We start from the raw sequence: 14,331 nt of genomic DNA on the forward strand, positions 1-14,331 counted from the left end.
AAATTTGCCAAAGCAAGTCCCTTTATTACTTTTCTTAAAGATGAGCAAATTGCACGTCAGGAAACCACAGACCTGACCGACTCTGTCGCCCGCGTTGTTAGTCCACCCAGCAGCAGGCGCCTTCTAGAGCGCCACGGGAAGCCAGGCGGATGGAAAAAAAGGAGCCCGTGTTTTGGGGACGGCTAAATTCCCTTCTTTTTGTCTCCTCCAAACCCCAAGATTCACTTCCCAGATTCTGAAGTGGAAAACTATTAAAAGAGAGCTCCGCTTTCCTCTCTTTGAAGCAAAGGATATGAAAGTGGTTTTCTGGCCCGGTTTTCCGCTTGTGCTGAATTTCTCCATCAGGGGGAGCCCACACCTACTACAAAACTCCATATTCCTAGACATCTGGGTTCTGCTAGTCCGAAACACCCAACTGCAAGCAGATCTTAAGGAGCGCACCGCCCCCCACCCCTTGCTCCTCCCTCTGGGCCTGCCTCCTTGGACAGAGAAGGAAGGGATTTCACACTAGCCATTCATTTGTCAGCCGTGGGGGAGGGGACGCAAAAGCGGAGAGGAGGTAGAAAGGGACGAGAGAAGACAGAGAAGATGGAGCCAGAGAAAGAGACACAAAGATGAGGGGACACGGAGAGCGAGTCTCCACTGCGGGCGTACTTGCAGCGGTACAGCCCTACAGCCTCGGGGGACATTTCTTCCCCTTGCCTCCGGATCCCGAGAACGCGCAGGACATGCGGAGGCGAACGTAGTTGGATCCGAGAGCAAATAGTTTAGGCTATGACATGATTTTCTTTCCACTATTTCTTCTGTCTAACCCCTGAGCGGTCCACGCCCATTGACACCGAGAACAAACCGAGACAACCGGGATGTCCCGGGTCTGCGGGCATTAGAGAAGTCTCTGCAGTGCCCACGCCTACTCGTGGCACTAGGACTCTCTCAGCCAGGGTGTCCCCGGGGAAAACCGGCACGCACTCTCCGCTAGTGGGTAAAGTTGCTCAACTCAAGTGGAGAAATGGGAGCGGGAGAAGATACAGAAGGGAACTGGGGACTGCTGTAATCCAGGCGAGAAGACTAGACCAATTGGTCCCCAACTCGGGTCCCCACGCCACCTTTGTCTGGAAAGTCTCTGGGTCCTGGTTTGCTGGTAAAGATCGGGGGACAAGTCCTCATTTCGCTTTCCAGAGCGAGGGGGGAAATACTGCACACCCCTCCGGTTCGGGGAAAGCTTTCCCGCCCAGGAGCCTCCCAGACCTCTACGGTGTTCCAACAACCCCACCCCCATCCATTGCGCCTTCCCTGCTGGCTCGGGCGCACCACGCGCAGGACAAAAGAACACAGGGGCAACGCGAGAGAGCTTTGACAGCCCCCAAGTCATCAAAGAAACGCAGCCCCAGGACCCAGCCCAACCCCTGCCAGATAACCCTCCACATTGCCTGAGGGGTGGGGTGTGGGGAGGAACGGTCTTGTCCGCGCAGGTCCGGGGCAGCTAAAGTACCTCGCTACCTTGTCAAGAGCTGCCCAGGGGTGGCTTTCCAGGAACCAGAGATACTGACCACACACCAGGAGCCAGGAAGCCAGGTGGTCTGCCCTAAGGTGGTTTCAGGGGCTTGTATTTGGACAAGTTTGGGGAGTCTCCATTCAAACTTTTGCCTCGACCAGTTTAAAGACAACAAAAATCAAGGTGTGAGGAGTCCCTCCCATTCTTCAAACTCCAGATAGCAGGACTTTTCTAGGATTTCTCTACAAAACTCCTTCCCCCCTATTCCGTTCGTTCTTTTCCTCTACCCCACCCCGGACTTCTTTTGTCTAGAGATTTTTCAGCACCAGGGTCTATCTGAATTCCTCTCTTTAACAAGCCTCTTTCAAAGTTACCTTCACGTTTCAAAGTGCGAACATTTTCTTAACTTCTCCTTAGGGCTAGTCCTCTTGGCTTTAATTAAAGCCCTCCTCCGATTGTAATGTACGTCTTTTCCCCCCACTAAGCTGGGCGGTTTTCGTTTCCCAACAAGTTTTCCTCCCTTTCTTTTAAATGGGGGAACAAAAGAAATGTGATTACCTTGAAAGGCGGCTTACTGCAGTTTGGGGGGGAGATTCACTGCTGAGCTGTGAGAATGGGCTCCGCGTTGCCCCGGCAGATCACATAGGAAGCGCGGTGGCCTGGGGAAGGATGCGGCGAGTGCGGGACAGAGCTGGAGAGGAGGGAGGATGCGCAGCTCGCGGCTGATCCCGGTTCCGGCGCCGGTCCTCAGCACCTAATGCTCGCAGCTGCTGCGCCCGCGCGCCTTGAGTTCTTCACCCAGAAAGGCTCGGGGCAGCTCGCCTGCAAGTTCAAATGCGGGTTGTGACACCCACCGTCATTATATCACTGTACCGTCAGAGCTGAGGAGGAGACTCAGCAAGAAGGAGGAGGGAGAGGAGGAGGGTTCATTCACAGGCTCCTGAAGCGCTCTGCAGCTCCAGCCACTCCAAAGAGCCCTGGCTTGGAAACAGGCGGAGGGGCGGAAAGGAGCTCCCAGAGCCTGCGGTAGGGACCGCCTGCCTCCCTCGCCAGGCACTCCCACCTCTCAGCTTTTCTTCCTGATGAGAAGTACCAATCGGCTGGGGGGGAAATCCGTGCTCCTCATTCGGCGACTCGGTACCACCTCGCTGTGCAGTCTTAAACAACTGCCTTCCCAGCCTTCCCCACCCGACCCCCCTCTTCCCCGCCCTGCGCTGCTACTTCTGAATTAGGGGGAGGGAGTCCCCAGCCTCTGGTGCGGCCCGCAAGCATGGAGCAATTAAGTATGGTCAGTTCTTAGTAGCGGACCGGACTATATAAAATCAGCCAAGAACTTGCATATAATGTGTTTTTGTGACCACGGAGCTTGTTCATCCCACCAGAAGAGGTGTCAGGATCAACGCTCCTGCCAACCTGAAAGAGATACTGAGAAAGTGAGATCCGAGCCCCAGGGAGACGCAAAAGCATTTCGTGGCTGCTCTCCCTAGGAAACTGCCCAATGGGGAGCCCGCGGCATCAGGCCCTACACAAAGACCCTGGCAATAAAGGACTGGACAGGAAATCCCCCCAGGCAACCCCTTGTCCCATTCAAAGAGAATCCTTTCTCTGACACAAATCCGCATCTTTCCTTAAATGTACTTCGCTTCCTTCCTTCTTCCACCCCTCTGTCACAGGATCTCTTGGAGAATTTTCTGCCTAATTCAGATTTCTTAGACTTATCAATGTTTCCATTTTGTCAGTAAACCGAATCTTTCATGTTCGCATTTTTTTTCCTACTCAGGCTTGTCCATAGATGTAAACAACATCAATATAGAGAAGCATACCCTTCACTGAATCACAAAAGACTCCATTAGGGCCTTAAAGAGCAAAGGGTCAAACAGTTAATACAAAGGATTTCTGCCCCTCAGAAAAGGGTGACTTTGAATTTTCTGTTACTTTGAAGTCTAGTATGATTTTATGCAGAGAGGACAAAGTAAGTTCGAAAGACATGTCAAAGTAACTCTCCGGGTACTGAAACAATTACAAACTTCTCCTCCTACACCAATATGGAAATATCCTTGTAATTATTGGCTCTGGATGTTTTGCTTAGAAAATTACATCAAGCACAGGGCTTGAGAAACGGTAGTGATTAACGCAGAAAGTTTGTCTTTACTCTGGATTTCTTTAATTAGATTGGCTACAACCACAGTTGTAAACTCATAACCTAGACTCCTCAGCATGTGGATTTTTTCCCCAAAGGTTTATAGATCCAATATAATGATAGATCTTAAGTGACAAACTTGTGGTAGATTTGTCAATATAATTTCATATCGGATGTGTATTTCATGTACCCTTTAAGGCAGCACTCACAAGAATGAGCGACATAACTATGCTATGGGCCATTTAGAAATCAGTTTGGCTTAACCTTTATGCAATGATTATGCTGCCATTACTAAAATTGAAATCTCATCCTACTTATTGTTTAGAGTGGAAGCCACATCTTGACAACAGACTTCAGCCCCTGCATTTAACACACCAGCACAAGCAGGTACCAAAAGTGACTCACCCAAGCTTACACAGACCAGGGATGCTTATCAGAACACAACTTTTGAACTAGCAGGAATCCATTCAGAAAGAAGAAAAGTAAAATAAAATGAATTTCCACTGGAATTTATAGTCCAGGCATTGGGATGGATAGATTTCTCTCCGAAATGCTTCAAGTTGTTGTTATTATCTAATTCTTAAATTCAAGTGGACCTAGTTTGAGTTTTACAGTTAAGTGGTTTGCCCAAGGCTACGTTGTGACAGATCATTGGCCTAAGAGCTTATCAACTCTGTTACCCTGCTCTCCCTTCAGAATACACGTGAATAAACAAGTCTACAAAGACGTAGGGCAGAACCCAGCAACTATTAATAGATTGGTATCTGTTTCCCTGTCATGCTAATGATCAGTATTTACTGCAAATATGTACCCGTGATGGGGCATCATAAAAAGTCATTGCTCGGAATCGTTTTCATTGGATACTATATCTTGTGCACTGTGTTTGTTCTACTTTGTCTCCTTTTTTAAACTTTATTTCCTTAGCTGGCTAACAGTCACAGTCCCTCCCTCATGTCATCTATAGACAAGTGGTGTACAGTGAAAAAAAACACTTTTTTAGGCAGGGTCAACTCACTAAGGGATGGACAGCAGTGACGAGCTTTAACCGCAAGCCTTGCCACTTCCTTGACTCCGAAGTTATTATTTAGAAAACTAAATACCTTCTAAAGCTGTCCAATAACACAGTGATACATAGCTTAATATCTACTTTCTTTCCCCAAGGTTGATCCTCTCCTTTGGCTACCTGAAATAAAGAACTTTCTTTTTCTTTTTAAGTTAAAAAAACAAGGTATCTTTAGGATAATCTATAAATACATTGAATTTTGAGTTTTCTGTGTGTTCCTGTCTGTCTTTCTGTCTTCTCTGTTTATCTTTGTCTCTCTATCTCTTTGGATGTATGCATGTGGCGAATATGTGTGTCAGTGTTTTCTCGTATGCATATGTGAAAGTGGAATCCAAATCTTAACACCTGACATCTCCCTAAGTCATCTCTATATTTTTATTATCATCATCATTATTACTATTATTATTATTATCATTGCTATCGTCATTACTGAGATAGAGTCCATTTGCTTCTGTCTCCCAAACACTGTGGTCACAGACATGAGCCACGGTGTCCTGCTTTTTTATGTAGGGCAAGGTATCCAAATTCAGGTCCTTTTGCTTGTGCCCTGATAGCACTTCATCTTTTAGCCATCTCCTCAACCCAGATGTAAGTGTTCTTGAAGACTTTCTTTCTTTTGAGAAAATTAGAAAGCAGCTATTTGAGATTCTCCAATATCTGACAAAATTCCTAGAACTTTATGGGAAATATTGTTTTATAGCTTTTAATGCTATAATATATTTACACATATATTACGATCAAGTCTAAATCTAGTTAAGATCTCCTTGTGTGAGCACGCTCCTGAGATCATGTCCTCATACAGAGGATGTTGGGTATGTAAATTTCAGAATCTCAGGCAGATGAAGCAAGATATTCATTCAGATTGCTGGCGTCTACGTGGAATTAAAAGCCTGAGGCACTATTCGTTTCTGCCTTGCTTTGATCTAGTCTTAAGGAACTTGGCTGAGCTTGGAGACAACCACCCAAGAACTTGCAGCAGAAAAAGATATAGGTGGCAGGTGTCTCCGGGAACCCCATTATCTACATCTGCACTCCTTGCTAAGGTCTGTTAGGATCGAATTGCAGTGTCTTCCTGCTGATGATTGGGTGAAGCACTTCTAGACATGGCAATATCTGTTGCTGGGCTCTGGATCAGCCTGTCCTATTCAAACTGAAAAAACAAAGAGTTCATGTTTCTGCACCCTGATCTTAGGCACCACCAGACAAACCGTGCTGCTTGCATCATTAAAGGAAGCTACAGATGACAAATGCACCCGAGAGAGTGTTTTTCTTTTCCTTTTTAATTCCAAGGAGAAAGCCAGTTCCTCAAGGTTGTCAGAAATTTAAAAGAGAAATTACTTCAAGGGCAAGTGTTTGGTACTTTTAAGCTGCTTAACAACTTTGGAGGATTGCATTATATTGTTATTATCTCTCATCTCTCGTCTCTAGTCTCTCTCGAGTGCACACACACACACACACACACACACACACAGAGAGAGAGAGAGAGAGAGAGAGAGAGAGAGAGAGAGAGACTTAGCACAAAAAATATACTGAGAAATAACCCTGAGCCTCTGTCTCCTCAAGCTCCTAAATGAAAATGTTTGGGTAAACATTAATTTTTTTCAATAGATAGCTTTGCTCTTAGTCAACCCTCCCCACACCCCTTTAAATAATGCATACTCATAAGTGTCAAAATAAAACCAGTCACTTTGTATGGTAACTTCTAGAGGTAACTAAAATGTTAAAAAGTTATTTTCTTACTTTCTGTTTGGGGTTGGATCGATTTCTCTAGAACTTAACTGGAAGGCCATCTACATCACAACAGAACTATGCAAGCCAACGCCAAATTCCAACATGGATGGGAGAGGCTGGGCTCAGAGCAGAGATGACTTCATTAGGGAGAATAGCGACTCTGAGTCTGTCCACACAGCAGCCAAATGGCTCAGCACATCTGCACTCACCCAGAGAGGCTGGCCTGACAAAGCATCAAAAACACTATCCTTGCTACAAAGGAAAAGATCGAGACCTTAAGAATGTGGTTCAAGGAATGAAATCACAACTAGTCTTCCTCCCTTAGTCACTTTCTCAAGCTCTTTCCCTTCGTCTCCTATCCTACAAATACAAATATATATACATGTATATATATACTTAATTATTACATATATATGTCAGATAAAAATATATATTTTACATTATTATTACATATATACATATACATATACATATATATGTATGTATGTCAGGTTTTGTAGAAGATTGTTTTGATTGAACCAAGAAATGAAGAGCTGCTTTCCAAACACAAGGAAGTGTTAAAGACCTTAGCATCTATGAGGCTAGTGGAGAGCAATGCAGAAGCTTCCTGAGAGACAAAACTTGGGCAGTTGCTGTTTGCTTCCAGTGACTGTGTCTCCAGTTAAATAGCTGGACCACAGAAGGACTCAGAAGCAAGGAGTGCAATGAAAGCTGCTGAGCGGATAGTACCAAAAGACCCCATTAGTGTGTCCCTGTAAGTGAATCAGAAGGAAAAACAGGGGATATTTGTACATAGGGTGCAGGACATTAGGTGAACACCAGTGTGGACCTGGGAGCAGGGAAGAGGAAGACAGGTGTCCTATTTTTAATCCATCCGTCAGCAGGGTTGTAGCACTAGTTAAATGTCATGGACTTCAGGTTCTTGTCCCAAAATATGAGCAGCCACATTTTAACACAAGAATAAATAAATGGAAGTCCAATATTTGTTAGATTAATTTGAGCAAACAGCAGTTGTAAGACTCAGCAAACACTTGTCATGGGTCGTTCAAAGCATTCTTTGATTTGTTCAGTTCAACAAATTATTTACTGCGTTTTATACAGTTTTGTAATAGAAAACACAGTTTTCTTATTTCTATTACTCAGATAAGCCAGAGGCTTAAAAAAAAATAATGAAAAGCGCTTCGTTGACTACAAAAGTGTCAGAGAAGAACAGCAGCTGGACGCAACTGTGTCCTTTACCAGAAACGGTCTTCCCTAAACCTATTCTGATGACATGTTGTAACAGGGATTGACTTCTCTGCACATCAGAGAAATCGTGCTTCTTATTTCTGTACAATGGAAATGGTTAAATGACACAGCTTCAAGGTTCGTTTGGACTTCTGGATGTGTCCCGTAGCTGATCTATGGAAGACTTGTGCCACAGGAAAAAGGATAGAGTGAAGAGAAAGCATCAAATGTCATGCTAACAAGAAAAGAAAAGCAGAGAGGGCAAGCACACTGAGGGTCTCTGCATGGCTAGCCCCAAGGCAGGAATTAACAGCGAGAAAAATAGAGCATGCTGCTAAAAGTGTTCCTGGAAATTCAAATGGTGTGATCTTTTAAAAATCCATTTCTATCCAGGTGGTGGTAGGGTACACCTTTAATCCCAGTACTCAGGAGGCAGAGTCAGATGGATCTTTGAGTTTGAGGCCAGCCTGAACTTCAGAGTGAGTTTCAGGACAGCCAGAGCTACACAGAGAAACCCTCTCTCAAAAACTGTACCCCTTCCTCAAAAACTCCATTTTAAAAGTTTCTTCCAAAACAAAACGAAATAAAAGCCAATAGATAACAGGCAATGACTCTTCCCATTCCCCCATTTCCACAAATATTTTGGGATCCTCTTTTCTTGATTCTTTGGTGCCTGCAAAAGATGTAGATGGTTCTCTACATCATCTGACAAAATGCCTGTCTGCCCCTGGATTCCTACAGCAGAAAGTCTGCAGATGAGGAGGTGAGGTCTCCAAACACTGATAGGAAAGGACGGAGGCAGGGAAGGGAGGAAAGTCGGGGCATTTCAAGCAGTTTTTACTACACACAGCACGCATTTATCCCATAGGGGATGGATGATGACTCAGAGATATTGTCTCCAAGGGGTTGGGGGAGAAGAGATGTGGAAAGCATCTGGGTATTTGGTTAAAAGCTTCTCCTAGGAGTGTTAATCCTGTAGGCCAGCCATGTGGGAAGGCTGTCTGGGCTGTAGTTTTATTTCCACAGGGAAAAGGGTTAGGCAGTGCTCTAGGCTAAAAGATATTGAGCTGCGGTGGGGAGCTGAGCTGATGTGCCCAGAAATGACAAGGGTGAAGGTCTGCGAGGAGTGTGAATTACATTTGCTGGAATTCCCAATCTTTCATCACTACCCAGGTTGAGAAGGTTGCAAAACTAGCAACAGTGAGTTTTTTACTCAGTCAAAACAGCTTTTAATGGGAAGTCCTGGGACAGATGAAGAAGGAGAGTCCTTCCATAGGCTGCTTCCTCAAAGCCACAGTCAGCTTCCCCCTCCTCCAGGACTTTCCCTCCATCTGTCATTCTCACACCCCATCACATTCTTAGCAAACACTTCTGACTCAGTCTCTACAAATCTCTCCATCCCCTACCAAGACATTCTTCGACACTCAAAATGTCTCACCTCTGAAAACCAATCAGCAGCCGCATCAGAGCTAACCTGGGAAAGATGGGTGAATATTAAGTTAACAGAACCAGCAGTAAGAAGGATTATAAATTCACATAAGCAGTCCTTTTCTCCCATTTTACATCCTGATCCCTATCTCCACTTCCTGTCCTCTCCTCTCCCCTTCTCCTCTCAGAGAGTGGAGGTATTTATCCCTCTAACCCTGGCCCACCAAGTCTCTGCACTTCACCCACTGAGACCAGACAAGATAGCCAAGTTAGGGGAATGGATTCCAGGCAACAGCTTTGGGGATAGCCCCAGCTCTCATTGCTCGGGACTTACACGAAGACGGAGCTGAACATCTGCTACATATGTGCTGGGAGGCCTAGGTCCAGTCCATGTATGTTCTTTGGTTGGTGGTTCAGTCTCTGGGAATCCCCAAGGGTCCAGGTTAGTTGACTCTGCTGGTCTTCCTGTTGAGTTCGTATCCCCTTCAGTCCCTGCAATCCTTCTCCCCAAATCTTCCATAAGAGTCTCTACGCTCTATCGATATTTGGTGGTGGGTTTCTGCATCTGTCTGAGTCAGCTGATGGGCGGAGCCTCTCAGAGGACAGCCATGGTAGACTCCTGTCTGTAATGGTAACAGAATATCTTTAATAGTGTCAAGGATGGGTGCTTGCCCGTGGGTCTCTGGTTGGGCCTGTTATTGCTTGACCATTCCCCGAGTCTTAGGCAGGGTCTTTTTATACTGTGATGTCCAATTGTAGACACACTTCCTACATGTAGCTCCCTGATGCAGTGGATGTGTATTCTGTCCCTGACATGCCTCTCTCCTCTCCTCCTATTTTATCCACATTTACTTTTCTCACCACAACAGTGCATCGGATACAAACAGCAGCAAAAAGCTAACTTTAGGCTCACAGTTGCTGAGGGGTCAGTCCATGGTTGTACAGACCCATTCAATTGGACAGGACATCACGGCTTTGGAAGTGAGTGGTGAAGGCTAGACACCACCTCTTTTGGTTAGTTTGAAGCAGAACAAGAAAATGCCAATGGAGGTTGGCTTTCTCCCAGGTCCCTCGTATTTAATCAGAACCTCAGCATGTAGGATGGTGCCATATTATGTTCAAGGTGAGTTTGTCCCCCTTCCCCATCAGCTAATAGTCTCTGGATATTCCCTATAGACTAACCTAGGAAGCACTTCTATATTTGCTCTTTTCTCCTGCGTGCGTGTGTGCGTGAAGAAAAGCTACACCAATTGAAGGTGCTCTATGCCCTGCGGTATTTGTTAGATAACAGCAGTGAGGATAGGAATAACTCATATTCTCTACCTTGGGAAGGGATACAAACTCCACTTCCTAGCTGAGGCCACAAGGTTAATGTAAAAGAGGAAAGAAGGTAGAGAAGGCAAACAGAGAACCGTGAGGAGTGTGGTAAACTAGAGAGCGCATTGCCTTGTACAAGCTGGCCGTAATAGGAGCATTTCTTGTAGGACATTAAGATCTTAAAACATTAAGTAAGTCAAAGAAAATGCACTTTAGGATGACACCTACCTAAGAGACTCCAGAACACAACCCCAAGTTTAAATGACCCAGGGACAGAGAATGGGAGGAGAAAGAGCAGGGAGTCATTTTACCCCGCCCCCCATTGATTCTCTCCTTTTATCAGTTCCTATCTTCTTTCCCTATCAGTAAACATCTTTATCTCCAAGGGAGAGTATGTTCCACAGAGGTTTGGAAAGGAGCAGAAGCAGAGAGAGGGAGGGGGGAGGGAGGGGGATGGAGAGGGGGAGGGAGAGGGAGAGAGAGAAGTTCAAGGTAGGGAAGATGCTAATGCACGATTATTTCTGATGAGGCAAGAAAGGGGAGATGCCCCAGCCCTGTCCTGGCTCTGCTCTTCAGGTCATGTGACCTCAGTATCTGCTACCAGCTTGAGCTCTGAAAAAAATAAAAGAAAGCCCTTGCAGTGAGGAGGTCAGCTTTGTAGCAGTCAAGTAGCATTCACAGTTCGTTTCTCTAAGGGAGTCTTCAGGAATAACTCTGCACTTCTTGTGTACAGTCTTAAGCAATAGACTATGGAGGATTTTATTTCTTGGAGACTATATTCCCAGAACTAAAACAAAACAAAAACAAAAACAAAACAAAACAAAACACAAACAAATAAAAAACCAGTTTCATGGTCATGAATAGAAAATGGCACATTAGGATGTAAAATAGAAAGAAAACCTAGATACACTCTCTAGGCCCTTCCTTAGCCAGCCCATGTCAAGCCTAGGGGCCCCTGGGTTGATAGGCTGCTCCTTGGGGTCTGGTGTTCCCCCTCTATTTCTCATGGCCTTGTCGTACGGCTTTGGCCCTAAGCCATCATCTCTCTGGAGTGAGCTCCTTTCCTTTTTTTTCTTTTTTCTTTTCTTTCTTTTTCTTTTCTTTTTTTCTTTTCTTTTCTTCTTTTTTTTTCTCTTTTGACAGCATTTTGTGTGACTTAAGCTGGCCTCAAACCTGTTCTGTAACTGAGGACAACCTTGATCCTCCTGCCTCCACTTGTCTTCCTATGTGCTGAGATTACAGGTGTGTGTACCTCCACCACTCCTGGTTTATGGGGTGCTGGGGATCAAGCCCATGGCCCTGTGTACATTAAGCCAGCACCCTACAAATTGAGCTACATCCCCAGGCTGAACAGGTTTTCTATGCCTGACTGGGGCCTGGGCTGCAATGGGCAAAGGGTCATGGGCTCACCAGCTGGGGCCACATGGCCAATGGGTGGCAAGGAGCTGTGCTATGGGCATGCCACTGGGTGGGCAGCTTCGGTCAGGGATGGTCTTCCTGAGGAAGGACTCGAAGGTTCCCCTGGCATGGCCCTTGCCAGGCCTTGCCACCCTTTGGCTGGTTCTAAGACTTGTTCTTTCATGCTGTGTCCCAACCCTCACCCAAGGCATTAGGACAAGAACATACAGATTAAGGAGTGCGAGTTGCCATGGACGTGGATGTGGGATCAAGGACGATTCTGGGACCCAGAGGATTCCCAGAAGAGCTGGCAGCTCTCTCCAGTTCTTTACTCTTTGATCTCATTACACAGGAAGGCTCTGTTGATACTCACCTGTCCTTGGACCCTGTCCCCATCCCTAGTGACTTCCCCTGTGAGCCCAGAGAGCCTGTAAGCCAGCAGCCATGGCTGTCCGGGGGACACCTGCCCCTGGGGGTGATGGTGCTCACTCCTTTCTGTTTACTGCCACTGGGGCCACCTTTCCTTCTGCATTGCCTATTTAAGCTGTCCTTTAAAATAAACAAATGTATTTCAGTTAAAAAAAATATAATTATATTTTTACAAGGAACAAAGAAGTAGGAAAACAGATTTTTAAGAAGGTATGAACCTGAGGAATACTCAGAGAGTTACCTATAATTAGACACTCTTTCTTGAAATACCCAGAAATATGTCATCAAGACTGAAAGTATTCGTGTCAAATGCACTCGCTGAGAGAGGACAGTGTTAACCTGGAGACAGATGAAGCAGTGGGGTGGATGTGAGAGAGGAAAACGATGGTTATAAATTCTCATTCCTTATCTGACCAACACCATCCAATGGATCCAGAAATGACTTTCGTTCCAGTCACTAGACATCTGTCTGATAGAACTGCTCGGATGTTCCCTCCTCAGGAAGAGATTAGGCATCCTTAATCTTTGATAGATCCCAAAACTCTTTGTTTACTTTTAACTAACAAATTCTGTCCTTCAGTAGTTTAAAAGGACAACCTCATGCCCCAGTTAAGGCTTTCTCTTTTTGAAGTTTCCATGTTTGTTGCTCAAGGAACATGGAGATGGAAGGAGGGGAAACTGGCTAGCTCTGCTTTCTTCTTCCTCCTTCTCCTCCTCCTCTTCCTCCTCCTCCTCCGCTGCTGCTTCTTCTTCTTCTTCTTCCTCCTCTTCTTCCTCCTCTCCTCTTCTTCCTCCTCCTCTTCTTCCTCCTCCTCCCCTGCTTCTTTCTCCTTCTTCTTCTTCCTTCTTCTTCCTTCTTCTTCTTCTTCTTCTTCTTCTCCTTCTTCTTCTTCTTCTTCTTCTTCTTCTTCTTCTTCTTCTTCTTCTTCTTCTTCTTCTTCTTCTTCTTCTTCTTCATCCTCTTCCTCCCCTCCTCTTCCTCTTCCTCTTCCTCTTCCTCCTCCTCCTCTTCTTCTTCTTCTCCTTCTCCTTCTCCTTCTCCTTCTCCTTCTCCTTCTCCTTCTCCTTCTCCTTCTCCTTCTCCTTCTCCTTCTCCTTCTCCTTCTCCTTCTCCTTCTCCTTCTCCTTCTCCTTCTCCTTCTTCTTCTTCTTCTTCTTCTTCTTCTTCTTCTTCTTCTTCTTCTTCTTCTTCCTCTTCTTCTTCTTCTTCCTTTCCATCTTTCCCACTCTGGAAAGAAGGAGCTGCCACAAGGGTGGGGGATTGTTCTTTGTCCTTAGTTCTTTTTTGTCTTCAAGCTATCTGTCTGTCTGTCTCTTTTCCTCTGTATATGTTTACCTGTCTGCCTTTCACTTATTAAAAAGTAATTGGCAAATAAAAATTTTAGATATTCATACAATATGCTGCACTTTGCTATTGCTTATTAGGCTGTCCTTACAACCAAACCACTCATGTGCTTCAGATCTACTCAGCAGATTATCCGTGATCATGAAAAATTGTAGCAACATCATTTATAATAGACAAAACCTGGAAGCAAATCAAAGCCCATCAACTAATGAATGGTTAAAGAAGAAACAATCCATCCAGGCAACAGAGTACTCTTTGGTGTTAAGAGGAAATGATGAACTGCTACAGTCTATGTCATCGATGGAACTTGAAAACACACTGGAGGAAGGAAAGCACTCCATGTGACCATGCCTTGAATGGCCCTGGTATGAATGACAATTGGCGTGTCAATTCAGACAGAAAGTATTCAGCTCAGGCTGGGGAACAAAGGACAGGACAGAGTGATTATTAATGGTCACAAGGACACTCATTTTTGTGGTAATGAACAGATTCTGTAGTGTTTTAACAGTGATGGATGCTTAGCTCTGTTAATTTACTAAAACTCATTTAATTGTATCATTTAAGTGATAAATTGTCTGGTATATAAATTACATCGCTTAATGGTATTACCAAAAAAACTGAATGTATACTTTTGAGAAATGACCTTGGACACCTCTTTAAATTGAAGATAACAACCTCTTATCCAGACCTAGTAAATTAGAATTTCTACGAATAAAGTATACTGTCTTTAACATGCAGGAATTCATAGAAATCATTTT

At 45.0% G+C, this 14,331-nt stretch overlaps 1 protein-coding gene across 4 annotated transcripts in view; it reads right to left on the reverse strand.

Annotated features, from left to right (window-relative positions):
* Window positions 1–2,425, reverse strand: part of Vcan (versican) — a 98,921-nt gene extending 96,496 nt beyond the window's left edge. For 3 of the 4 annotated variants that reach the window (NM_001170559.1, NM_001170560.1, NM_001170558.1), the window contains 1 exon segment: window positions 2,054–2,327. The gene's annotated coding sequence lies outside the window, so the exon portion shown is untranslated. 4 annotated transcript variants of the gene reach the window in all.
* Window positions 2,426–14,331: the final 11,906 nt, after the last annotated feature.

Source organism: Rattus norvegicus, chromosome 2 (assembly GCF_036323735.1).
Source record: "Rattus norvegicus strain BN/NHsdMcwi chromosome 2, GRCr8, whole genome shotgun sequence".
NCBI classification, from domain to species: Eukaryota; Metazoa; Chordata; class Mammalia; order Rodentia; family Muridae; genus Rattus; species Rattus norvegicus.